This window comes from Dermacentor andersoni, chromosome 7 (assembly GCF_023375885.2).
Source record: "Dermacentor andersoni chromosome 7, qqDerAnde1_hic_scaffold, whole genome shotgun sequence".
In the NCBI taxonomy this organism is placed as follows: domain Eukaryota; kingdom Metazoa; phylum Arthropoda; class Arachnida; order Ixodida; family Ixodidae; genus Dermacentor; species Dermacentor andersoni.
The window spans coordinates 41,165,182-41,191,088 of NC_092820.1; the positions used below are offsets into that span (position 1 = coordinate 41,165,182).

At 52.7% G+C, this 25,907-nt stretch overlaps 1 protein-coding gene across 2 annotated transcripts in view; it reads right to left on the reverse strand.

The window, feature by feature from the left end:
* Nucleotides 1-25,907, reverse strand: part of Klc (kinesin light chain) — a 147,831-nt gene that overhangs the window by 106,290 nt on the left and 15,634 nt on the right. The window contains exon 1 of one of the 2 annotated variants that reach the window (XM_055073107.2): nucleotides 10,369-10,636. The exons of the other annotated variant lie outside the window; for it this stretch is intronic. The gene's annotated coding sequence lies outside the window, so the exon portion shown is untranslated. Of the gene's footprint in view, nucleotides 1-10,368; nucleotides 10,637-25,907 lie in introns of those variants that run through there. 2 annotated transcript variants of the gene reach the window in all.

Consider the following 25,907-nt stretch of genomic DNA (forward strand, 5'->3'; position numbering starts at 1 on the left):
CGGCGGTGTGTACAGACAAGCGTTCGGACAGCAAATAAGGACTGCAGGTAAGGAGGCAGAGAACAGGTTCTCGAGGGCGTGAAACCGTACGTCACTCAGAGTGGCCATCTGGCAAGCTGCGCACGTCGACTGTACAGTGCAACGGGATGCAGATAACCGACACAGCTGGACACGTCCGGTAATCGCGCTCTACGTAGCAGGCGAGTGAAACGGTACGCAGCCGAGCTACACCTCGAAGAGATGCACGAAGACAGACGCCCGTCCGCATTTCCCCGCGTTCGAAGTCGAAGCTTCTGCGTGCCGGTTTAATAACGTGACAGAGCCAACGCGCCCAAAACTGCACCTCGCTAAATCACTATCATTAATTGAAAGACCGTAAAGTATATTTATACGGAGACACGGTCTTGAACGAGCTCACTGTGCGCATATAACGAGACGCCAACAACGCCCGTCTGCGTATATCCTCAATCGCACTCTTCGTGACGCTTCGTAAACACGCCGTAAGTCGTGCCACACCGTGCACGACACGGTCCGCGGCCGATCCTCCGTGTAGCTGCGCTCGTAATTGCGCGGACCGACTGTACGCGCCGCAAGAAAACAATGCCGCGACTCGTTCTCGGAGCCCTTCGTGCCTGCCGGGCCCCCGACGAGCTCGGCGTCCCCGAACTCTCCCAAGGCCGCTCGCGATGCCGAAGAAGAGATCGCAGCCGGGCAAGACACGGCCAGTGGGTGCGTGACTCGCCGCGCCATTCATTTCGCGGCACGGGAGCTGCAGCTGCGCCGAAGCGAGCTGCCACCGTCGTTGTTGCGTTTGCAAGAGGACGACGGGCGGCCGCCATATTCCGAGAACGCCCCGCAGTGGACGGCCCGTCGTAACGAACGTGTATTAAAGGCTTTTGCACGCGCAACCGACAGAAATCCACAGACGTATACACTGACACTACACGGAAACCGGGGAGGGAGCTGGAAAAGTAAACGTACAAAACGGTACTTGGAATAAAGCGGAATTGCGGGGAGGCAAGCGCACGTCAAGCGACGCGCATCAACATTGACAAGATCGTCGCCGACAGAGGACCATCGAAGCGCAGCGCCGACTGTCCCGAGTGGGGCCAAATCTGCACAAATTCGCAAGTACGCGACTCTCCCGAGTACGGCCAGTTCTGCACAAATCCGCAAGCAGTAGCTTGTGGATTTGTGCAGAACTGATCTTTGGCCACGTTCGCGAAAAGTAATAGTTTATGTTCAGCCGACAATGGCTCGAGGCTTCGGATACACTGGTGCCAATCATTGCCTCTCGCGCGTGCGGCTCGCCTTATGCAAACCGCGACACGACAAAGCAGAAATGACGCGCCAGAAGACAAACGGTCGTCCCGCAATGCTCGCCGCGGATGCGTTGCTCGGACGCGAGAGTCGGTCAGACGGGAAACGCGTTCGAGCGTGACCGCCCAGCCTTCCGCATTAACTTGTTTCTGCGATTCCGAAGTATACTTCCGCGCACTTGACGCGCAGGTGGCACTCGGAGTGAATCGAGAAACGCCTTTCGCGATTTTCGTAAGTGTGCTTCAACCTCTATTCCTTCGTCGTGTCAACCGCTTGCGCTTTTCGTTGACCACGGGCGGCGACCAACAACGCTTGTCTCGCGTTTACGAAAACGACAAACACGCGGCCAACAGAGCGCGGACAGAATGTAGGCACGCTGAATGTGACCGCACAAAGCATCGCGCGACGTCGGGTGGACGGTAGTCACGAAATAATTGGGATCAAAAACGGCGCAACACGACGGGAGACCGGACGAAGAAAGACGCGGCGACGTCGTACCGACTCGCTCGAGCTTCCACTTTGGCAGTTACGAAAGCATTGACAATTGAAAGGCAGAGGAGGGAACGAAATGAGGGGAGGGTTGGCGTGCGCTATCGACGGCAAGAAAAACGCAATTATCCGAGCCTCGTAAGCGAACGGCCCCGAACCTCTGCCGGGTGGCGCATGCAGAGAGCGCATAACGCAGAATGCGCAGCCAAGTTGCCGGTGTCTCCTCCTCCTCTCGGGCGCACCGCTGCTCACGCGGCCAACGCTCCTCCTCTGAGAAGCGGCGGCGAAAGGCCGTTGCACTGCGCTCGTGCCGAGGTCACGTGGCCGCGAACGGTGCCGGCGCGCACTCGGCAGCGCAGCGGTGACGGGTCCGAGAAGCGATCAACCACTCTGCCCAAGCGGTCGGCCGAAAGGGGTGCAGCGCAACTTGCCCTCAGTAGTTGGGCGTACGCTGTGGACGACGCCAGACAAAGAAGCGGCTCTTTCTTTGTTTTTGCGTGCACTACACATAGGCGGAGCTGCGCGGCGACGTTTTTCGTTCTTCCCCCCCAAACGTATCGTGGAGAACCCACGCAACGCCACCACCAACGGAACTTGGCGAAACGGTGAAAAACGGGCAAGTTGGCACCGATTTGTAATAGACAATACACAAATAAACGGTGAAAGACGCATAGGAATACACGGACATTAGCCTTCCTTCCTCCTCCCCCCCCCCCCCCCTAAACAGAAGCGATTGGGTCATCGAAGTCAGAATATGAAGATAGCTTATTGGCATCGCCTTTGAAACGGGGCGGTGACAAGTAGCTCGCTTCAACTAATCAGATATGCTATACATGCTTATCAGTTTAGTATTTCGCCTACATCTCCTTAATCTTCTCTCTTTTCCTTAAAACCTCTATATCTACCTTGCAGAGCTACCTGATATACCTGTAATGCGTCCGATCCTATCAATTTCTTCCCTGCGTTTCTTTTCTTTTGCTTTGTTTATTTTTAACCAATACACTAAACGGACTTTGTTTATCTCGACTGCTGACCGGTTATTGCTTCCATCCGATTTGAATCCCAGCGCTTCAGGAAAGTCAAAAGTTTTCTACGGGTCCCGCTGGGCGAATATACCGTCGCATTCCGTTGGGGCACGCCGAGTCGGTTCCGGATTTTCGCTGCAGCAGACACGAGCCTCAACCCGTTTCGAATATTTGCTCAGGTACATTTTTGTCCTTAGCCAACTGGCTCGAGTCAATAGCGAGGTAATGCTGTTTGTGTTATCCTACATACATTCGCTTCCAAATTCTTTCTTGCCATTCTTGCATATATCCGTGGTCTGATTCGTTTCGATACTTTGCAACAAATTTACTGTTTCTGCTGCTCTCATTTTCTCTTCTTGCGGTTGTCTGTCTAGCTTTCAATTACCGCGTACCTGGTCACCCACTTTCTTGCACCGCTCCCTCCACTCCGTGTCTGCGCTTTTGAGGCATAGCTATTCGCGCGCTTTGGCCGCATTTTTTTGTTTTTTTGACCTATGCTCCCCAGTCTGCAAAACTAATTTTGCTCTGCGCTTGTCTGAGTTTAGCAGCACTGCAGACAGCGACATCTCATGACGGCTCGTTCAATCACGGTACGTTAGAAACGTATTTATGTCGCACAGTTATTCTCGTAGGAGAGAAAAATAGTGAAGACAATATACGTTAAGCGCTACGCTGCTGCTAAGTTTTGCACCTGTACAGCTGAACTTAGACTTGCGATATTGCGCCACCGTCTTCGACAATCCGTAAATTGTGAAGGTCAGGCTAGATTCCTCTCTCGAACGAACTTGGCCACAAGGCACGGACACTCAACTCTATGCTAATTAACGAGCAAATGAAGGACGAAGTGGTGGTTAAGACGCATACGGCATAGGCCACAGAGTTTCCTGAAAAAAAAAAATTAAAAGGGCGAAGCGTGGCATTCGTGTCTACGGAAGGTATACAAGCGTTCGCGGTTTTTAGCCGGTGCGGAATTACGGGCAGTACACCAATTTGCCTAAACTTGGTCTTTCCGGTTTCGAATGGCTTCGTGACTCTGCAGAGAGGTCACTTTCGACAAAGTATTGCGCTACAACTGCAACAGCTCCCAATGATTACGCATGTGCGCAGGTACTTATACGGCCTGGCTCTGCCTAGAATATCACGCGAGTGCTTGGAAATTACGAAGCCGTATAAGACACGTCACAAGAACGTCTGAAATCAGATAAATCCATGCGGCGCTCACGCATCACGTGACGCTTGAAATCTTGCAGCGTGGCAGTTTCGCGTGTGCAGGGAACTGCCCCAGGCAGTCCCTTCGATAGCGCCGGCTTCGCATTTGCCTTAGACAGAACCGGCGGGCTCCTTCCGGTGCGCGCGTGGCTCGTCTTCTTGCTTCTCGCTGGGTTCAATCTCCGTTATCTATGCGCGATCCCGTGGCGGCAGTCACGTTCTCGGTGCCTTCGCAACGCGCGATCCCCGGCGGTGATAAGAGAGGCGTTCCGCTCGATTTGCAGCGCACGGCCTACGCCACACCGCGCAGCACACGTAGTACACCCCGGTCCCGTCTACTCGCCTGGAGAACGGAATGTTGCCAACAAACTTCCGCACGCGTGATTAAAATTGGTGACGCGGCCGCTGCTTTAAACTTGGGACGGCGGGTCACTCACTGTTCGGGAGGAAGGAAACCCTCGAGCCACGGCCGAACGCAGCCGCAATGCGCGGTTTTCAAGGTAATGCCCATACAGGGTGTCCCGCGTAATTTGAGCCAGGAATTTAAAAATGAAAGGCGCGTCCGTAGCGAATTGAACCGAACGCATACTATTCGCAATAGCCTATAATAACCCACTTTTTTTTTCTCCATAAGTCACTAATCAAGTTTCTTTACCCAACTTTTTAATTATTGGCTGGGGACCCCAAGTATGATAGGCGGATTTGTAAAGCACCTTCAGAAACTACCGATCGAGTTGTTTCCTGTACGATACGTCTCGCGTAGTCTATTTTTCCAGGTTGCAAAGAAAGCCCGCGAAATATGAAAAAATGCCATGTGACGGAGCGTCTGCGCAGTGGCATCGTGCTGCTCTCAAGCGTCCGTTCGGTGAACAACGTCGGCTGCATCGTGACAAGCGACGAGGAAGCGGCCGGGCGTCCTTTATCTCATCGGCAGCGCTCGGCTGGCAGCATGCATTTTCGCCGTCATCCGATGGTAGCCGACCTTGTTCACCGAACGCAAGCTTGAGAGCATCACGATACCACTGCGCAGACGCTCCGCCACGTGGCTTTCTTTATATTTGGGGGAGCTTTCTTTGCAACCCAGAAGAAAGGACCACGTGAGACGTATCGTAGAGGAAACAACTCGATCGGTGGTTTGTGAAGGTGCTGTACAAATCTGCCTATCATTCTTGGGATCCTCAATAAATCACTAAAAAAAATTTGGGTGATTAAACTGAATTGATTAGTGACTCACGAAAAAAAAATTTGCCTGAGTTACTATAGGCTAGTGCGAATAGTACGCGTTAGGTTCGATTCGTTTCCGACGTGCCTTTCATTTTTAAGTCCTCCGCTGAAGTCATGTGGGACACCCTGTGTACTCTTAAACGCGAACCTACAGCCGACCCACATCTCCACGCTCTGCACGAAGCGGGAGGCGCGGAAGGTCGCGAAACGTTCCGCAGCTGCAGGTCTCGCCTTACGCGTGCGCAACCGTGTCGGCTGTATTTCCGTTGCACCGCGAAACCTGCCGCCCGCGCAGCTGGTTAGCTCCGACGTCTGCACTTGTGCCACATTACACGAAGCAAGAATAGAGAACATCGAGAGACCGACGATAGCAATCGTGCTCTGAAACAATCCATCTCCGCGGGAGACAGAAATGACCAAGATATGAAAAAAAGAAGTTCCAGTTTCGCCCAAAAGACGAAGCATCGATTGCGATAGCAAATTAGTCGACAGCTATGCGAATTAAGTATAGCAGTCTTATCGACCGTATAAACATGGAAACATTCGCTCACTAACTGAATTAACAAGCACGGTGTCCGCGCGCAGTAGCAAACATGAACACATCACGTTCGATGAGCACGGACACTAGCTGTCAAAACGCTGGTGTCAGCAACGCGACAGCAGCAGCGGGCGAAGTGACCTTCGTGCTGTCTATCACTTCCACGCAAGAGCGGCGAGAACACAGCACACACAAAGGTATGATCCGTCTGCAGAACACTTCCAAGGCGCACGCGAGCGCGCGCGGCCCTGCAAAGCACGCATCTGACGGAGTCGAAGGAGCCGACCCCCCCTCCCTCCCGCGCTGCCACCCCGCTGTCGTGTGGCGCACGAGACTGAGCCGCGATCGTGAGTTCCCTTTGCGGCCGGTCGTGAGATGCGCAGTTGCTACCGGAGCACAACGCTGCCGCCCCATTTCTCCCTCCCATTCCCCTAGAGCCTTTCGCGCGACTTCCTTCGCGCACGACAGATTACCGCGATCGTCGCCTTCCCTCGGGTGCTTTCACTCGCACATACAGCATACGACGCGCGGCAACGGTGTTGGCCCCCTTGGACTTCACACGGAACATCACAGCGACGGCAGAAATGCGCCTGGAGTGTCTATATAATTGCTATCGCAATAAAATGAAACGCTATACCGATATGTGAAGTGCACGACAATAGAGACTTTTAGCGTGTCCGGTATTCCGGCAAGCGCGGGCGGTTTGCCGGTTTAGCGGGGGCGTAAACATGAGCGGCCAGATTGGTGGCGCCAGCTGGTGGCGTAAAGCTCAACCACACAAACACAAAGCTAATTACTATATTCTGCTTAGCTGCTGGTGTAAATCTTTTATATTGGCGTAATCGTGTTCACAATTACGCCGCTGCCAAAAATTTGCACCAGTAGCGAAGCAGGATATAGTGGGTTACTGCAGTTTTAGCTCTGTGTTTGTCTGGTTCAACTCTACGCTAGCAGGCGGCTGCACCGCTCTGGCCGCTCACGTTTACGCCCCCGCAAATCCGGCAATCCGCCCAAACCGCTCCCGTTTACCGGTATAGCGGACAGGCTAAAAGTCTCTAATTTCAACGACACGCGAACTCAAGGGACGTATAATTCCAGTAAGAGCCTCGAGAATTTGATGCTGCTCGCCCTATGCGTCTTCCGATATTCTGTAATATTAGAGTACGCGAGCTGCCGTGATGGTAATGGCATCTGGTGATGATAAAACTGGATTGTGCTATAACCCTTGTTGCGTGAAAATCCTTAGCAATCCTTGGAAATCTGTACACTGTGGTGTAGAAGTTTGCGTTGTTTTAAGTCCGCAAATAATAGATCACAGACACGCATGGAAATAAGATTCACGCAGTTTGTCTGTACGCGGCATCACAACGGACGCTGCTGATCGATACATTTTGCGTCCCGGGGTGTTATTAAAAACGCCGTCGCATTCCACCTTGCCGCATTCAGCAGTGACGGCGTTTTGAGTCAGAGAGGCCGAAGAAGCGACGCGAGCCAATAACAACTGACAAGGTGGCCAATTCGAGAATATGGTGCAAGCTCCAAATACCACCGACAGTGCCACACCCGGTATCGCGCTACATCAGGTAACGCCAAGACGTACACGCGTAGGGGGCTAAGCGTATCTCAGGAGCAATCGCGCGTCTCCGGCAGAGCGAGACGGCGCAACGGCACACGGGAGCCGCCCACGCGTCGTTACAGCATTGCGCGCTAGCTCCCGCTACGCAGACAGCGAGGCGCCGCTGCGAGCGGATGACGTAAGCGCCCACGTGTCTCGCGCAACGCCCATCCACGAAGCGTGGCCCATCAATGGAACCGCGCGGAACAACCGACGCGGGGTCGAGTCAGGCGAGACGTCGCTCACGGCTAACTCGCGAATCCCGAAGGTCACCGTCGCGCGTGCACACCAAGGTCACGCGCGCCTGCAGCGAACCAAACGTGCAACGACGCCGACAGCGACGACGGATCGCCGAAGTCATTTGGAGCACGTCGCCATTGTCGCATGCGCGCCGCCTTGGCCACATCTCTCCGGCAACGCGAGACGGCGCCGCACGGGTTGCGCGAGCAACGGAACGTCGACCTCGCAGTTCTTGCGGCGTGGATCGATCCGTTCGGACGGTCTCGCCTTCCTGCGCGTCACACAGGTCCAAGTGCTCGACCGCGATGCAGCGGTGGTGTAGACTTCAGAAAAGCAAACGGCGACTGCTACAGCGGTAAGACGCCCAGTTCGTAATGCACTGAATGACGACCAGAGGCTGCCTGCACGACGAGGGTAAGCGTGCCAGAGAGTGAAGAAATGGACCGACAGGGCGTAACGTTCGAGAGCTGAAGGCTCCGGGTGAATTTCGACCGCCTGGTGTTCCTCCACGAGGCGGTCTTGCATATCGCCTCCCCCCACCCCCGTCGTGCGAAGCAACACGTCACCCGCGACCCCGTGCTCAGCGGCACTTCAAGGCAAACAAAGCCATCGCTGCGAGTGTTCGTCAAAAGCATCACGTGTACCGCGTTGTCGAGTGAGATAAGTAGCGACAATTGCGAGAAGTTTACACTATTGGTAATCTCATGGGATGACTGCAATGATCTAGTGCAACGGTCCCAACTTTATCGTCGTGCACTTTTCATGCTCATGCGCTGAATCGTTCACAACCTGTGCCGAAACGTCAACTCCAACACGGGCGGACTGTGAGACCTCTACGCAGCGATGTCACAAGGAAGAAGGCGACGTACGATGCTCGCCGAGGGAAGAGTGACGCTATCGGACACATTGAGGGAAAAGTACTACACGTGTCCAGCCACGTTCACTTTAAGGATTCCGTAGCTCTTGCGTCAGAGCGGGGCATACCCATTCTACAGGATTGGCACATCCCCGGTCGCACATACCGAATGGCTAAAAGCTAAAAACAATGAATTGTAATAAGAGATCGGTGTGCTTGAGAGGCGTCTGTGAGCCGCCATAACGGGCACAGGTTTTACGTAAGTAATCCTTTTTGCTACGCGGAACAGAGGTGCACATACACGGTCAGTGCGAGAAGGGTTGTATAAGCCACTTACTTCACTGATAGTTTCACACATTCCCACATATATATCCACAAACATATGCGTCGAGATAGCGACCGCTGAGCCACGCGAATCCCGAAAAAGTAGGCAAGGAAAGCTTCGCTGCAAAGATCTATGCCGGCGACACCTGCTGTTTCGCACGCGCTCTTGTCGCGCGAAGTCAGTGCGTTGCAAGCGCTGCCGTCGCGCGCCGACACGTCAGGCATCGTTACGTGTCGCAAATACCTGAACAGGTTGGTGGAGCCAAATTCGGTGCCGCTAAAACCCCTCCATACACGTTGCCGCCGACCAGGAACGACGGTGGCGCGTGGATGGAGGGGCTTTAGGTGCCGCGAGAAAAACCTCACCCCCTCCCCCCCCCCCCCCCCGCGGTTGCAATTATCGACGTAATTTGTGCTACTCGTGGAATAGACGTAAGCATGTCTGTCGTACCAGGCACACAGTTGCGTACGCGAACTCGAGAGGCGATATCAGGAGTCGTGGTCGTCGAAGTCGAGCATTGTGAAAACGCAAGGCTGCCGAAGCAACGATTGAGCAGAAAAATAAAAAAAAGCATCGCGGCTGTCTATGTCAGCGCGAGCACCTGCGGCGAATGCATAAACAAAGAGGTCGCCAACAGAAGAGGAAGCGCGCGACAGATGTGTGCTTTGCAGGCAAACTGCATTGCGAAGCAAGAAAAACAAACGGCTCGGTTCCATTACAAGTAGCGATGGAGAACACGACGGCGCCCCCCCGGTGCAGAGGTACACAGGCGCAGGACGAGTGAGCTGTGGACGAGCGGACGCGCGCTGGCCTACTTGACCGGCCTGCGCAAGACGACGACGAAGACAAAATGCTAGCAGAGGACGCTGCTCGAGCGACACGGTCCCGACATCTGCGACAGATCCGCAGGACGACACAGTATCGCGTGCCCCAGCATTATACCAGCGGAGCGCATCCCATTTCCGCCCTCTCTCCCTTCTGCACCCTTTCTGTCCACGCAGGCAGGCGGACGGCAGTGACACCGGAGACGTGGAGAGGGGCATCGAACGCGCATCTTTCGCGATGCGTCGCCAGCACCGACGGCGGAACAGAACGGATTCGCAAAAAAACGGGGGGGGGGGGGGGGGGGCGCACGCGTAGGGCACCCGGAAGCGCGCTTCCCCGTCCAGGCGAGGCGCGCGTACGGCCACGCACAGAGCCGAGCTCATGGCGTACCGCCGCGCGCGCAGCACGCCTCCGATACAGTAGCCCGCCATATCACGTGTTGTGTGTTGGCACGTCGTCGCACAGCCGAAACCAAAACGAAGACGAGGCTGCTCGCGTGATGCAGTTTCTTCATTCTTCTTCTTCGCCTTAAACATAGTATAGGACTTCCCGGTCAACAAAGAAAAGCACGAGGCACGGATAAATTACGCATTTCATCGCAGCAGAGAACGCAGCAAAAAACGAAAGACCCAACGGGAAACATCCAAAACGAATGCTAAGACCTAACGCGATGCGCGAGAAAGGTACAGCGCATTGACTCACCGAAGTCGAGCGTTGTATTAGTCCGTGCGAGTGTTCTCGGACTGGTATTCTGCCGCATACACGGGTAGCTGCCTTTCTTCGGCCTTAATCGAAACGAAGAGTCAATACAGCGACATTTCGACAAATAGAGCAATGCCGAAGTAGGATGCAAGGCTGTCCTCTGCAACGGCCCTCTCCCGCGCTCGGGAAAGGGACGCGCGCCATCGCATCGGGTTCTTGTCAGCCGGCAGCCGTCACGGCGTATACGTGCCACGACCGCCGTCCGCAACCACACGGCATACGTGCGCACCTCACGCGCCGACAGTGTGTAAACGCGCGCGGGGGGTGGCGCAGCCCAAAGGAACCGGCCAAATATGAGGCGCAAATCTGGGCAGCACTGCGACAGAAAGGGGGGGGGGGGGGGCGGGCGCACGCAGCCGGCGGCACTGGGAGCGCGCGCGTTCTATTACGGGCCCCCGCTATCAGCACGCGCAAACAACGCCGGCCCGTTATCCGCGCTGCGCCTCTCGATAACGGGACTCGTGCCAGACTCCTCCGCCTCCCGCTATGTACGTACGCACCCATGCCTGAGCGGAGGGGGCGCTGATCCACACACACACGCGCGCGCCCTTTTGCGATTCCATTTCGGATTCCGCGGGAATCCCAAATGTACCCACGCAGGCACCGCTGCAAAAACGAGCGCCGTGTCCCTCCCAGATGAACCGCAATATAACGCTGCCGACGTTGGCTTATTAGAGTCCCTACCGGTACGGTGTATTATATTTGTTACTATTATTGGTATTATTATTATAACCGCGATAGCGTTAAAGGCCCCGTGTCGCAGAAAATCCAGGTCGGACATCGTTTCGCCAAAAAGATTTGCAAGCCACGCATACCCATGCCTTCCGTGTGGCACAAGTTACTCAACTCATTGAGTTTCTCAAGCTAAACTACGTACAAAAATCATTAAGTACGACTTACACACAACCTACAGACATAATAGCTTCGGAGTGTAATTTGCATACACGAGAAAACATGATTCTGTTACGTGAAAACTAAAAAAAAAAAACACTTTTCCAGCGTTTATACCATTCACACACCGGCCACGGCTTCCGTCATTTGCGGGCGCCGGCGCGCTAATATCTTCGAGGCCACGGAGCCGCGCTTCCGTTCCTTGCAACACCTTCAGATGGCGCTCGCCTCCACCGCATGCTTAGGCGACGATTGTCTACAGCTTTTGAGAGAGCTTTACCTAGGAAATACTGTTGGGCGTTGAATGGGAATAGATGAGCAGAGAGGAGAAAGTTGACATCAACAAGGGACTGAGGCAGGGGTGCCCTTTATCCCAACTCTTGTTTATGATGTACATGGTGATGATGGAGAGGGCGATAGAAGGAAGCAATATCTGATTTAATCTCTCATACAAACAGGCGGGTACAGTAGTAGAGCAGCAGCTTACAGCTTTGTTTTATGCGGACGGCATTGTGTTGCTAGCTAAGAAGCAAAGTGATTTGCAACGTCTAGCTAATATCTGCGGACAGGAAGGCGAGAATTTAGGACTAAAATATAGCGTTAGAGGATCAGGTGTTCTCATATTCAATTAAAAAAATTAACAGACAGTGGCAATACAGGGCCAGGAAATACCTCGGGTAAGAGAACATAAATACCTTGGTATATGGATAAAAGAAGGCAATAGATATATGGAAACATAAAAAAAATAACAGTAAAGGGGAAGGGAGATGCGGCCATAATAAGACACAGAGCGCTATGGGGATACAATAGGTACGAGGTGCCGCGGGGTATGTAGAGAGGTGCAATGGTTCCAGGAGTTACATTTGGAAATGCGGTTGTTCGCTTGTAGTCAGGGGTACAATCAGGAATCGATGGCAACCAAAGGTCAGCGGGACGCCTCGCATTGGGCGCTCACGGGAAGACAACAAATCAAGCTGCGCAGGGTGATAGCGGCTGGACAAGTTTAGAAGTGAGGAAAGCTCTCAGCTAAATTGATTATGAAGAACGATTGAGGAATATGGAAGAAAGCAAATGGGCTGGGAGAGTGTTCAGGTATTTGCACAAGAAAACCATTAATTCACACTGGAGAGAAAGAACTAGCTAGCTTACCAACAAGTGTGCGGCCTGTATGGTGAGCAACATGGTAACAAGGAACGTCAAGCGGAAAGTCGGAGAGGCTGAGATAATCTCATGGGTGGCGGCATTGGAAAAGAAACCTGCTATGAGTAACTAAAGAGAAAAAACGAAATCAAGAAAGAAACAATTCATGATAACTCGAAGCTCATTACTTTTCCAAACTTTTAAAGCAAGATACAACAAGGGAGAAGCATGCGCTTGCTGCAGTAAAGCTAGGGAAACGATGGAGCGTGTTTTTTTAGAATATGAAGATATGTGCCAAGAGGTCGACTTAGGCACCTCTGACCCTCTTGAAGCCTTTGGGTTCATAGAGAGCAGGAGGAAACATGTCCGCAGTAGAGATTAGTTAGAGGCGATTTGAAGATTGGTGGAAGAAAATTAGGGAAACGACAAACGGAGGCGTGCAAAAACAAAGTTCACAATATGGGTTCGGGAAGTTTGGTTATGGGAAGTTATCGCGATTTTTTTTTTTTTTGTAACATAGGCAGGACATTAGGCAATATAATGAGAAGAGCTTGGTGGCGCAACCTGCCACCCCATTCCAAAGGGGGCGCTGATAGCATCCATCCATCCATCCATCGCTACCCACGCAAGAGGCCACGTTTCTACCAGAAAGCCCGCGTTCAAGCATAGCGTTCGCCGTCAGCGTTTCCCGGTAAACATTACGTTTACATAGGCTGCAGTTGTCGGGAAGCGTGAGAAGCAGTCAGGTATCTTTGAATGCTATCGCATTCCACTCTTAAGAGGAAGCTTTAGCTCGGGCCCAACTCCGACGCGGCCTATTCAAATACATGTAAAAACGCAAAAACGTTTTTCTGAGATAACCCCTGGACCAATTTTAATGAAATTTGTTGCATTTGAAAGAGAAACTTAAATTCTAGTGACTGTTGGAAGCGGAATTTTGATTTAGGGCTTGAATTTTGTTAAAAGGATTTTCAAAAATTCAGACGTTTGAAAAAAATAGAAGTACGAAGTTTACAAGCTAATAGCTCTGCATCAAGAACAGATATCGCGATTCTGTAAACGGCATCCATTAGACCATTCAGAGCGGACAAATTTGATATGTCAGTTTACATCTTACGTGAATTTGTTACGTTGTTTACAAAGGTTCTGCAAAAGTTGTAATTACACATTACTCCATTTTTCGAGGTTCATGTGTAACATATCAATTTTGTCCGCTTTAGATGTGCTATTAGGTACAATTTACAGAATTGCGATATAATTTTTTCTTGCTTAGTTACGGAGTTGTAAACTTGATAGTTTCGTTTTCTGAGAATTTGCAATTCTTGCCAAATTTTTATAAAAATTTGACGACCTAAATCGAAAATTCGAAACCAACAGTCACTGGATTTTAAGCTTTTCTTTTAAATGCAGCAAACTCCGTCAAATTTGGTGCAGTGGTTGCCGAGAAAAACGAATTCTCCTCTTACATGTATTTAGATAGGACCACCCGAGCTAAAGCTTCCTCTTAAAGGTAGAGCTTAAGCATTTAAGCGTACTCCAAATTATTATTATTATTATTATTATTATTATTATTTCCGTCTGCGCAGTCGTCAGGTGCCTCGACGAACAGAGCCAATGCTGGCCCCCTTCACAGACTGCAACAGTGGCTGGCTGCCCAGGATATATGTACAATATTAATATAAGCGCAAGTTCTTGTACTGTGATGAAACGCAAAAAAATTATTTTCTAGGACATCGCTAATAAATTAATGCATCTAATGGGACACCTATGTAGACAAAGGAAATACACGATACGTTAATAGGACCGGTTACCAGTAATATTCAAATAATTTAACAAAGCTAACATTAAGCAGCCATTTCAAGTTAGCTTATTTATTATATTAGTTCCGGCTGCTTCAGATGCCCCAACAAGTGCTCGTCACACACTTGCGATATCAGGAGCGCTATAACGTAGAACTATTCCAAACTTTTCTATTCCATTTCTGCAATCAGCCCTCCGCAATTGGAAAAAAAATTTTTGACCACCTTCACCTGTCTGTCACGCGACGTCACGAAAATCGCGATAGCTTCCCATCTGATATGACGTGTACGCATTGATTACGCATGATTTGACCAAACGAAAAAATAGTTATTTCTGATTCTACGGCTTTTCGCCATTAGTCATCGTCTATCGGTAAAAAGTTTTCGGGCTGACCCACTTCACCTGCCTGTCACACGACGTCACAAAACCGAAAAAAACTCACTTCGTCAAGGTGACGTGTACGTGTTAACGATGCATTAATATGCCGAAAAAAACTGAATTTTCTTTTGAATAGCCGCAGGCTGCCCCGTTCCGAAAGGAATAAAAGATGGCTGCCACCGATCGCTAAGGCACTGGCTACTCGCACTTGCCGGTGAGCATGGGTTTACTTGCGTACAATAGAAGCTTTCGCGTGGCCGTGTAACGTTTTTTAGCGCTTTCGGCACGTTTACGACCTCGCTCAGTAAACTTTTCATTGCTCAGGATCCTTTTTAGCGGCATTCTTAACCTCCCTTTGCATGCCGCCGCAATTTTCGACCACACACCGCAAGTAAGAGAAAGCAGACCAATCGCAGACGCCGGCACCACCCTCTTCAACGGTTATCGATTTTCAGTGCAGTGGCTCGGCCCCATCGAATCCTTCTCTAGTTGAGCGTGCTCCTCGCCTCTTGTCAGCCAATTTGATAAGACAAGCAGCTCAGTGTATGCAACGTTAGTCGTTTTTCAAGCAAACAAAAGTGACCTCCTATGAACGAGGAGAGCGTTTGATTGGTCTGTTCAGACAACCCTGCGGATGACCGCCCCATGCTTGCGTCGGCGGTTACGCAAATTTCACGTCAGAAGATTGGAATAGTTTTACGTTATAGGGCCCCAGTATGCGGTGGTGAATTACTTGGCGCCTTTATCGCTTCTATTTACCTATTTTTCGAATAAAAATGCACGGTCCGCGTATACATTCTTGGGTGGGGCGTTTGCCCATAAGACGTGCTTACACGAATGCGACAGTACCGCATCGCATTTCCCCAGTGCATCACGGTATAAGCTATTGCCTGAGAGTGCGCTTCTCGCCGACGAGTAGACGAGAACGGTAGTTGGCAGCAATCTCCTTTTTTCCTCACCCTCTGTCGACGCGAAGCGCAGCCGTTCCCACGCACAGTGTGCGACGCAAAAGACGCACAGTACGGCGCGGCGTTCGATGCGACGTGCGGCGGCGTGCGTGAGGGGGTCGCTGCTCCAACATGGCTGCCGATACGACAGCTCGCACGTCGGATCGCGTGCGACATCGTACCGCGGGTCTCCTCCTCTCCCATGTGCGCGTCACAGCTGTTCGATCTTTTGGCCGATGCGTCGCACGGCTGCTGGGACTCTCAGAACCTGCTGGAAACCTGGCGGAAAACTGTTCGATGCCTCGTTCGTGCGATTAATCGGACAATTGGTCCGACAGTTATCTGGCGCTCGTGTGTGCGCAAAAAAATAATAATAATAATAAATAAATGTACGCACGTACAACACGGTATCGATAAAGTTTCAAACACATTTCCAACAAGTTCCAGAACGTTCCGATCCACCAGGTTTCTGACGGCTCACTTCCCATAAATTGCGAGAATGTACAATCTGCAAAGGGGGATAGGAGGCGGGGAAGCGAAAGGAAGCTATCGCATAAAAAAAAAGGAAACCACGGTCCTTCAACTCCTGACGACAGGTTCTCCCTTCGGCAACGACACCAGTCGGTACTTACAGGAAAGTACCCGCACGGGGCACGCGCCTCGCACCAGGGAGGACCGTAGCAGGGGCACAACGTGACGCGACTACATAGTATACACTGCGGCGGCATTACGGAGGGTCGCCGCAGACGAACTGAGCGGCGTCAGCTCCGCCTTCGCAGCGGCACCGCAAGATAGCCCGATCGAGCCGCATCGACGACCACGTGCACAACTCACTTCCTGAAGGAAGCTCCCATGGCGGCGAACAGCTTCTTCATGGCTCCAGCTGGTCGAGGGTGGCGAGCCGAGAGGGCCGGCCGGAAGCCGACGACGAAGCACAGCAGCGACGTCTCGTAGCCAGAGGGAACCGCGGCCGTCGGAGAGGAGCGCCGCTGGCCGCGCGGGTTTAGGCTTAGGCAGTCGGGAGACAACAGCGGGGTGCTGCCGACGGCGCAGAAAGCCCGAACGGCGCCTACAAATCGGAAGCCGGCCGAGTCGGCGACGAGGGCCGACGGACCACCGTCAGTTTGCGCAGCGACGAGGGCGCGCACGTGAGGCAGGCACTACGCGCACGATGGCAGCGACGGTGTGGCGGCGAGGAACGTGAAGCGGCACGGCCAGACGGAGTCGCGTAGCAAGGAAGGAAGGAAGGCGCGACTGTGACGCGCAGTGCGAGAGACAGCACGGAGAAAAAAAAGGGGACCTGCAGGCCGTCACACATGCAGGCTAGTGCAACGGGGACGCGCGCAGACGGTGGTAGAAACAGCGCACGACAGGGCAACTCTGTTCCTCGGACGGTTCACAAAGGCTGGAAGCAGTGCCGACCGGTTAGAGAAGCAGCCTGCGCGTACACGTATAACGGCCGAAACGGTGCACCGGCGAGGGTGACCGTCCCGAACGCCTCGGGAAGTGGGATACCATGCGCCGTGTGTGTGTGTGTAGCGCGCTCCTGTCAGCCAGCCAATGGCCGCACACCTGTCCGGTGGTGCTGCTGCACTTCCTCAATACTGCGACGGCCCCGCGTCAGCTGCTACAGTGACGGGCCACGATGCGGACGCAATCGGGGCCAACGGCGACGACGGTGGTGGTCCCTCGCTGCGTGGCATCAGGTCCACGACGGGGCCTTTGTGTCTGCTGCACGGCTGTACGTACCTGCCACGCGCAAAGGGTACACGCGCAAGAGGGAATGCGGTATTGTTGCGTGAACGGACGACGAACAACCCCAGTATTTGGGCGACCTGCGCGCGAACAGCTGCAGTCTGTGCGACGAGGTATAGCCACGCACGGCCTACGTCACAGCGCCGAAGAGGAGCTCGGGAACCAAGCCCGTTCGGCGAGCCAATCCAAAAAGAGAAAATCCACCGACAGAGAAGAAACCGGGCGACGACAGCGTTCCCGATACGGACGATCGCTCTTTCCCACAGAATGCACCGCACCAGAGAGGGCCGCAGTCAATGCCAACGGCCGCTTCACTTTGCAGATCCCACCACGGTCGCCCTTACACAGAAGGAAGTTTGCGCACGGCGAAACACCACAATATGCGCGCAGAAGCGCACGGCACAGCACAGCACGCCGCCTCGTCAGTAGCACCGCGTCGGGACCTGCTCGGAATGGGGCACACTGGTCCGGTCTACTTTCGCCGCTGATAGGCCACAAGATGTTGTTCTTTAATGCACCTGGGGAAAAAAAAATCAAGATCGAACACGGGAGGAGGCCAATCCGATTGACAGCAACCTGCTACGAAGAAGAATCGGCAGCTGCTGGCGAGGAAAGCCTCGGCCGTACTCCCAAGGAGCGCGGGATCTCGGTGACGTGCCTCCGTTCACAGTGGCAAGGTCGTAGCACACACCGTCGCGCCGGCAGTCACCACAAAGGGGGCGCACACGAGGGCCCAGCAACGACCTTTTTCGCGAGAAACGGCCCACACACGGAGAAGGCTGTACACACAAGCAGCGCACGGGTGCAAATAAAACGGCCCGTCCGTGTACGACAGCCTTGCGAAGGCTGGCCGAGGATACCACCCCCCCCCCCCCTCCACCCTAAACTGCCGTTCACGAAGCGTGCACAGTTGCGCACAAAGTGCGCACGCGCCGCGGTCCAACCAGTCTCCGCCGGAGTTCTCTCTCACAGCCAACAATGGAGCGCGCGTTAGGGCAGCGCTGGCGCGTGGAACGAACCCGCTGGCCGCCGGCGGTGTGACTCTTGGAAACGGGACAGCAGGCACTCCTAGCCGTGCGTTTGTGTGCCTCGGCAGTCACGCGGTGCCGAGAAAGAGGCCTGCAAACTGCAAGTGAGGCGAGGGACGGGGCTGACGACCGAGCCTCGTGTGGGTGGTGGGGGGGGCCGAGTCTCCCCGCAAAAACGCCGAGCAGCAGTGCGGCAAGGGCGTCGTCACGCTCCGCATTGAGGAACGCGACACCGCCAGGAACATCACGAGCTCTCCGCCACCTACCCCGTTCACCGCCAAACAACGAACCCCCCTCCCCCAACCGACTGGCTTATCGTTTTCCTCTTTTTTTACTCGGGTAACGGGACGCAGCGGACCACGCCCGCGGTTCATTTGGTTGGCACGACCGAGATGCGGCCACAAAGGACCGCGCTGCAGTGGCCAGACCCGACGGATTAGGGTCATCCTTTGTGCCGCTCTCGATTTCTCTTTGACGCTGATGCGAGTCCGGGACAATTGCTAATCGGCCACGCGCGGGAGCAGAACATCGCGAAAACGAAAAGCGCGAGAATACATCTTCTTGCGCCTCGCCCTTGCAAGAAACCCTTCCGGAAAAGAGAGATCCTAGAAGCACCGTTAAAGAGGTTAATAAATTCTACGACACCAAGAAGCGTCAAACTTACCGTGACCTAAGTCGTGCGAAGCCACACAAGACGCAAAAACGCCAGCTCGAAATTCACTAACTGGCTCTTCGGGAGATTGTCACTTTGTGTGCCCGGAACTGTATACTAATTATTAGGTCAATAAATTATTACACTGTATTTTAAAGGGGCGAATTACTCAATCGATTAACTTTGGAGAGAACTTCCTTACGAAGAAATACACGACCCGAACGTGCAAATATAGCTTGAGACCATTGTCGTACCACCCGTCGCTGCAGTTGGCGCCTGAAATTCAAATGAAGGAAAACGTCTTTCATTTCGTCAGGCAATAGTGAACGCGTCTTCCCCTAAATAAAGAGTATTAAAGTCTCGCACAACTGCTCTATCGAGTTAAAACTGAGTGCGGTTCTTCAGTGACTGATTAAAAGACGCTGACGCCAACGACCGAGTTAAAGTCAACCTCCGCCTCCGAGAGTCGCCTTTCGGGAATGGCTCGCCGTTCAGTCGCGTCCGAACGCATTCCACCGAACGTCCTCCACTCGTACGCAGGTGCCATTCGGTGGAGTCGCTTCGACGAGGAAGAACATCGACCCATAAGAGCAGCACTTACCGCATCGAAGCCGTGAGCGAAGGCTGTGAAAGACGGCAACATTTCCTACAAATATTACTAGACTGTACAGCAAACTCAGGCGCTGTAGTTTCTATGGAAGCTGTAAGTATGCCCGCGCTCAGCCAGCACGGAAGTGCTGGGCACTACGTGTATTCGCCTAAACTTCCGCGAAAGCGGCTTTGTGGACTTTGGAAATCAACAATTTTCAGCAAGACATTGCGCTTATATGCGATAATGCGCAATTATTACCCCACGTGCGTGTTCCGTGTTCAGAAAAGTACGACTGTTCGGAAAGTGAGAAAAATAAAACATCTGCAGCCACATCCACCAAGAGTGGACAGATCCACCCGACATTCACCTGGTGCACAGCCGAACCATCGCGGCGCCACAATTTTTTCTTTTTTGTGTGTGTGTGTGCGGGAAGACACATATGACGCGAACGTCTTCCAAGTTTTCGATCGGGCGGCTTCGTCAAGAGAACGTCGACCCGTGAAAAGCAGCGCTTCCCGCATGTCCGGCTCCACGCTCACACGAGCGAAGGGCAGAGAAGGGCAGCTCGTCAGGACGAGGAAGCTGGCTCGACCGCGGAGGCGCGAGAACCGTTGGGGGACGCCGTCCAGAAGGCATCAACGCTGCCGCGGCGAGGGTAAGCGGCGGTGACGGAACGCGGCGAGCGAAGGCAAGAAAATAAATAGAAAAAGAAAGGGAACGGTATATAGGCAAGTGGCCAAACAGGCCCAGCGACAGCTAGGAACCCTCGCCACGCACTGCGGGCAAATAAAGAAGAAATGAGAAATGGACGAGAAAAAAAAAAAGAAAACTTTCGAGAGGAGCGACCGGAGCGATGTGGAAAAGGCGGCCGGCAGGAAGAGAGCATTCGCACGTTTGACTCACGCTCTCAATGTCTCACACCGTGCAACCCAAAAGAGACAGGGGCGAACTCCGCGGAAAGGATGCGCAACACGTCTTGCACGATAGAAGCCTCTTAACCGCATTCTTGTAGAAGGGTACGCAACTCATTAATACGGCTCAGATTATATTTCTCTAGCCCCTTTAAACGACATTATATCGTTCTTGCTCAGGCCGCATCAAGGTACGACCGCGTGTTCGCTTCCTCTACAAGACCTTTTTCAAACGAGAAATGCTGCTATCAGGGAACGCCGTGAAGAAGGTTGGCTGTCTTCACCCTCTTGTTGCACGCACAAACACGCCATTTTCTTTTTTCATGCATTCACTAACGCTTACTATAAGCGTCGCTTGACGATCCACGCGTGTGTTTTCCTCTAGTGCAGCCTGTTCCCCTTATCGCTCTACTTGTGGCACGCTAACCTTACCACCGCATCGCCTCAATTATGCTTCGGTCGCGAAAGAACCCCAAGTGGTCAAAATTCCAAATCCCCTCCCCATACGACGTGTCTCGTAATCGGAACGTCGTTCTGGCACGTAACGTCCGATAAGTTATTGAGGTTAGAAATGTTACAATAAATAAACAAAACAGGAGCCAGAAATGAACAAAAGTGTGGCAGAACAGTGGCACCTGCTTGCGGGGTGACGTCCTTCTTCACCGCATCCTGCAGCAGTCTATATTCGGATACAACTTAAGTCTGCAGTGAAGCCCTGCCCACGCCCTCATAACCGCCAACCACTGTTCCTCCGTGAGACTGGAAATAGTTCGTACTTCAAACTTTCCCTGTTACCTAAATAAGGCGGTAACACAAAAATATCGTTATAGGCGCGTAATTTTATACGTTTTCCATCGCCTATTACAGTGGTAATAAACTGAAATAAAACGCTTGCTTCGCTGCAACTGTTTACTGTCAATTTTCACTTTAGTTAGCAGTGAAGTTTCACGAGTAAAACGGGCTGAGCAACGAAATAAAGCGTACCAAGGATTTTTCAAGAGTGAAATGCTCAGACTCCATAAACTTTGTCCATGTCTGTTACACACCTCATCGCTTCCGCCAATGGAAAGACTCTTCAAAACAGCAGGCGCTGCGGAGGTATTAAGCAAAATGCCATTTTTAAAACGTCGAATGACGACGACTTTGTCTAATTTTGTGATTGGCTAGCGGAGTAACACAACGCCGTGCGGTCCGTATGCATTCGTTGCCAACTGCTGTGTTTTTTTTACAGTTGTATCCTACCATAGCATTTTGGTTCTCTCTTCATCGAAACATCTCCAGACTGCGTCTGAAGCGAAGTGTGCGTGAACGGGCTAGTTGGTGATCCATGCTGAACGGCAGTCGTCCATGCCTGTAAAATACCCCTCTCCTATCGATCTCTTTCGCGCTTCCTCTCCTCCAACACTCTGAACGTCTCTGGATCCTGAGCACTGACCAATGGACGCTGGTATACTCGCGGACGACTTTCTGTGTAACTACCAAGGGAAAGCTACGGAGGCAAAGGCCGCACAAGCTTCTGAAAAAGTGTCCCACATTTTAATCCGCGTCAGTTTAGGCTGGGGAAGAGAAAACAAACACCTTATTAGCAACAGTTAAATAAGACAGAACACAACACGGAGTGTAGAGGTTTGCTTATAAATGCGATTGGGTTACCGCCCCCGTTTCGCAGAAAATCCGGCACCGGCGTCCTGCGTCGACCATGACTTTGGCAAACGATCACTTCAAACCACGCATACCCAACCACACAGGCACTGCACGTAGCCCAAAGTTATCCAACTGAATTTTCAAAGTAAAATACGTCGGAAAGATCGTGAAGTACGACTTAAGCACAACCTAAAGACGACAGCATCGAATTGTAATTCGAATATACGAGAAAACATAATTCTGTTACGCGGAAACACAAACACAAACCTATTTTTCCAGCATTTCTAAAATTGATAGCGCGGCCGTGACGTCCAATATTAGCGCGCGCAAATCTTAAAGGCCATAAAAAGGAGCGCCCGATTCCTTACAACACCTTCAGATGGCGCTCGAGTCCGCCGCCGCATCGCGGCCCACGCAAGAGGGCGCGCTTCTACCAGAAATCTCGCCTTCGTGCACATCGTTCGCCACCAGCGGTTCCCGGTAAACATTGCGGTTACATAAGCTGCAGCTGCCTGGAAGCCTGACAAGCAGTCGGGGATCTTCGAATGCTATCACGTTACACTCTTAAAGGCGAAGCTTAGGCGTGCTCCAAATTTGATGCGCCTTTTCCCTTCCGCGAAACCGTCGCACGTGGAAGCTGCGCCGATGCAGCGTCTGTTCCGAGCAACCAAGAGCACCGCGAACCGCTGCCGCTCTTCTCGGCGCGGTGGCACACGTGCAGCAGCCGCGCGCCCGTAGCGATCCCTTCGTAGCCGCACAAAGTTGCCCGCGAGTACGGTGGCTGACCCGTCGACGCTGGCAGCCCGGTGCTGCTCCTCGGTAATGAAGTTCGCGCGCAGCTCCGGCCAGGCGGAGCTGGGCTTCACGGAATGCGTGCCGCTACACTGCGTGCCCACTATACGGAGCCAGCGTGCGTTCAGGCGCGACTCGGCTGTGCGGAGGACAAGGGGGCGACGCAGGCAGCGGGCTTGGCGGGGTCACTGCTGCTGCTACTGCTGCACAGGGAAAGGGCGACCGCGCACGCTGCCACGTTCCTGTCGCGCCAACCAGCGTGACGCGACGACGCGTGTTCCAAGTGGCACGAGCATCGAGAGACACTCTTGTTTCCCGCGCAGCACTTCCGGTTCACCCCCTGAGACTATCGGGGAGGGAATTAAAAATAAATGAGAAAAAGAAAGATAGGCAAAAAAATACCATAGTACAAAATTCGTCGGTTTCGATATAGATACCAGAGCTTATAAGTTTAGTTACAAGTTGAGTTACCGAAGTGTCTGGAATAATTACAATTAATTAGAAATCACTGATTACCGCACACTAAAGCGCGGAATCGTATACTTTAGAGACACGCCACGTGAGCGCGAATTTGGAGAAATTCCTGAAAAACCCGGAAGTGGGAAGCGCAAGTAATGACGTCACACACGAGAAGGTGGCACGATATTTAACTGGCTAATTAATGGAAAACAGTCGCCCCCGAGTTCGGCTCGTGCGTTGCTTTCGCCTAAGGTTAATCTAAACAAGACCAACGCCGAGGTGGGAGTGCCACTAAGAGACACTTAAGTCGAAGATTAGGGTCGCGTACCTTTTTTTTTTTTTCGACCTAACAGCAAGACGACCAAAGCAAGGAAAAAATACGAATGGACGAAACACGCACCAACTGGGAACTACGCAATTCAAGTAACGATCTGTATGCAAACCAGCCGCAAACTAGCCAGAACATTTCCTCCCCTTTATTCACGCCTGCTACAGTACTCTCGCTTTGCTGGTGCGTAGAGTGCATGTGCCACAGTCCCAGTGGCGTAGCAACAGGGGGGGCCGGGGGGCCGTGGGCCCCGGGTGCACGGGGCCAATAGGGGGGGGGGGGGGGGGGGGGTGTCATATACGTCTGAAGACACCCGAAAATTGTCGATATCCTCGCCTTCCTCGACTAAACTCGGTTGGGGGGGGGGGGGGGGGGTGACAGAAGAGCTAAGGGCCCCGGGTGCCAGACAACCTAGCTACGCCACTGCACAGTCCTAACCCTAACCTAGTGGAAACACGCTATGACCGATCGACTCTTCCTAAAGTGATTTCGAAGCAAACCGTACGAGCCGATTCAAATGTTCAAACCGCGATTGCAAGCAAAAATAAAATGCGCCAAGAGCGACTATAGGCAGAGCACAGACCGGAAGGGAGCTAATGGGACAGCTTCGCAATTGTATGTCAAACGGTCATAACGCCATGCAACTGCGTCACGTATGACACTGCTATAGTTGACTTGGAAACGCGCGCCCGTTCCTAAAAGCCCTGCCGTCTTCCTTCCCCACGTTGCGCGGTTCCTATGTAACAGTCCTTCTGAGAGACGGGATGGGCACCTTGTCCATCCACTACAGGCTTCAAGACTGTCACGTGACGCCGCCTGCTAGTGTATCCATGCGCGCTCGTGCTGAGAAGGCAGCGACACGCGGTAACGCGAGTGCACGCCATTGCAAGATGTTTCGCAAAGAACGTTCGTATGCTCTTGCCTTGTCTGGCCCACAAAATTTCACACAGCTCTAGTGGGATTTTTTTTCTCTGTCTCTCTCCCTTTAACCGGACAGAACTAAGGGAACAATATTTACGAGGCTCCAATTCGCGGGATGGCTACATACCTTCTTCTTCTTCGTGATTTGGGAGAGGGAAAATACGCTCAATTCTGCAGCCCATATGGGAGCACGGCGCAGCGTAATGGGGATGGGGGTGGGGAGTGAACGATGAGAGGATAGAGGGGGAAAGGGAGAGTATGTTTCAGGCAGCAGACGTCAGCATTATCCAGGGGCGATGGCCGGCGTTCGAGGCAGAGGCCGTGCGAGGCCCAAGTCTATTGGCGATCTAGGAGCCCGTTTGAGTACACATATTCAAGCAGGCTTGCCAGTGCTGGGAGGTGGTAGCGGGCGGGGAAGAGCAGGTGTGTCTCTGAGGTAGCCGGGAGTCCATACCGTCGGTAGGTGGCAGTGACTGGAGCGCGCTCAACGGACGAGGAGGAAAGGCGGCGGCTCGGCGCACCTTTCCTCCTCTCTTCTTTGTGCGAGGCGGCGCGGTCCTGCTTGAATGTGCTGTCATCGCGTGCTGCGTAACGATTTGGAGAGGTTTTAGCCCATTTTGCGAAGCATTTACGGGATGTCACATCATACAAGGCCGTTGGGAACCGCTGTGTAGCCTTTAGGAATAACTACGATGAGCGGAAATTTCTTCTGGTTGCCCAAATATGCAACGCGCATCATCAGCCTTGCTCGTGCTGTGAACTGTCGTGGCTGTATATAGATCTCCACTCGACGAATAGCAGCTGCGTGTATCCGAATTACCAGCGTGAATTGGAAAACCTCCCCATGTGATCGCTTAATTGGCACGGAAACTGAAACGTAAGAGTACTTGTCTACGGCGAACCCAATGCAACCGCAAAACACCTAAGCGCCAATCGTATTTACAACAGAATATTTGCGGTAGCCACCAGTATACCATTCTCGTGGATTTCAAGTCTACTATGCTGCGTCTAGTTAGCTTCCAGTATGAGACCCATGGCGTGGCTAAACACAGGGATCACTACGGTTGGTAAACCCGCACGATACATAAACGTTATGCTACGCCTTCGCCTCTTCGCCTTGTAAAGCAGTAATATCCAAAGGTGATCGCATAAAAAATGCGCCGGCTATTTAGGAGGACACAATTTCCCTAAAACGGATGATTGCGTCGTAGGGCCAGGCCGAACAAGACCGAACGAAAAAA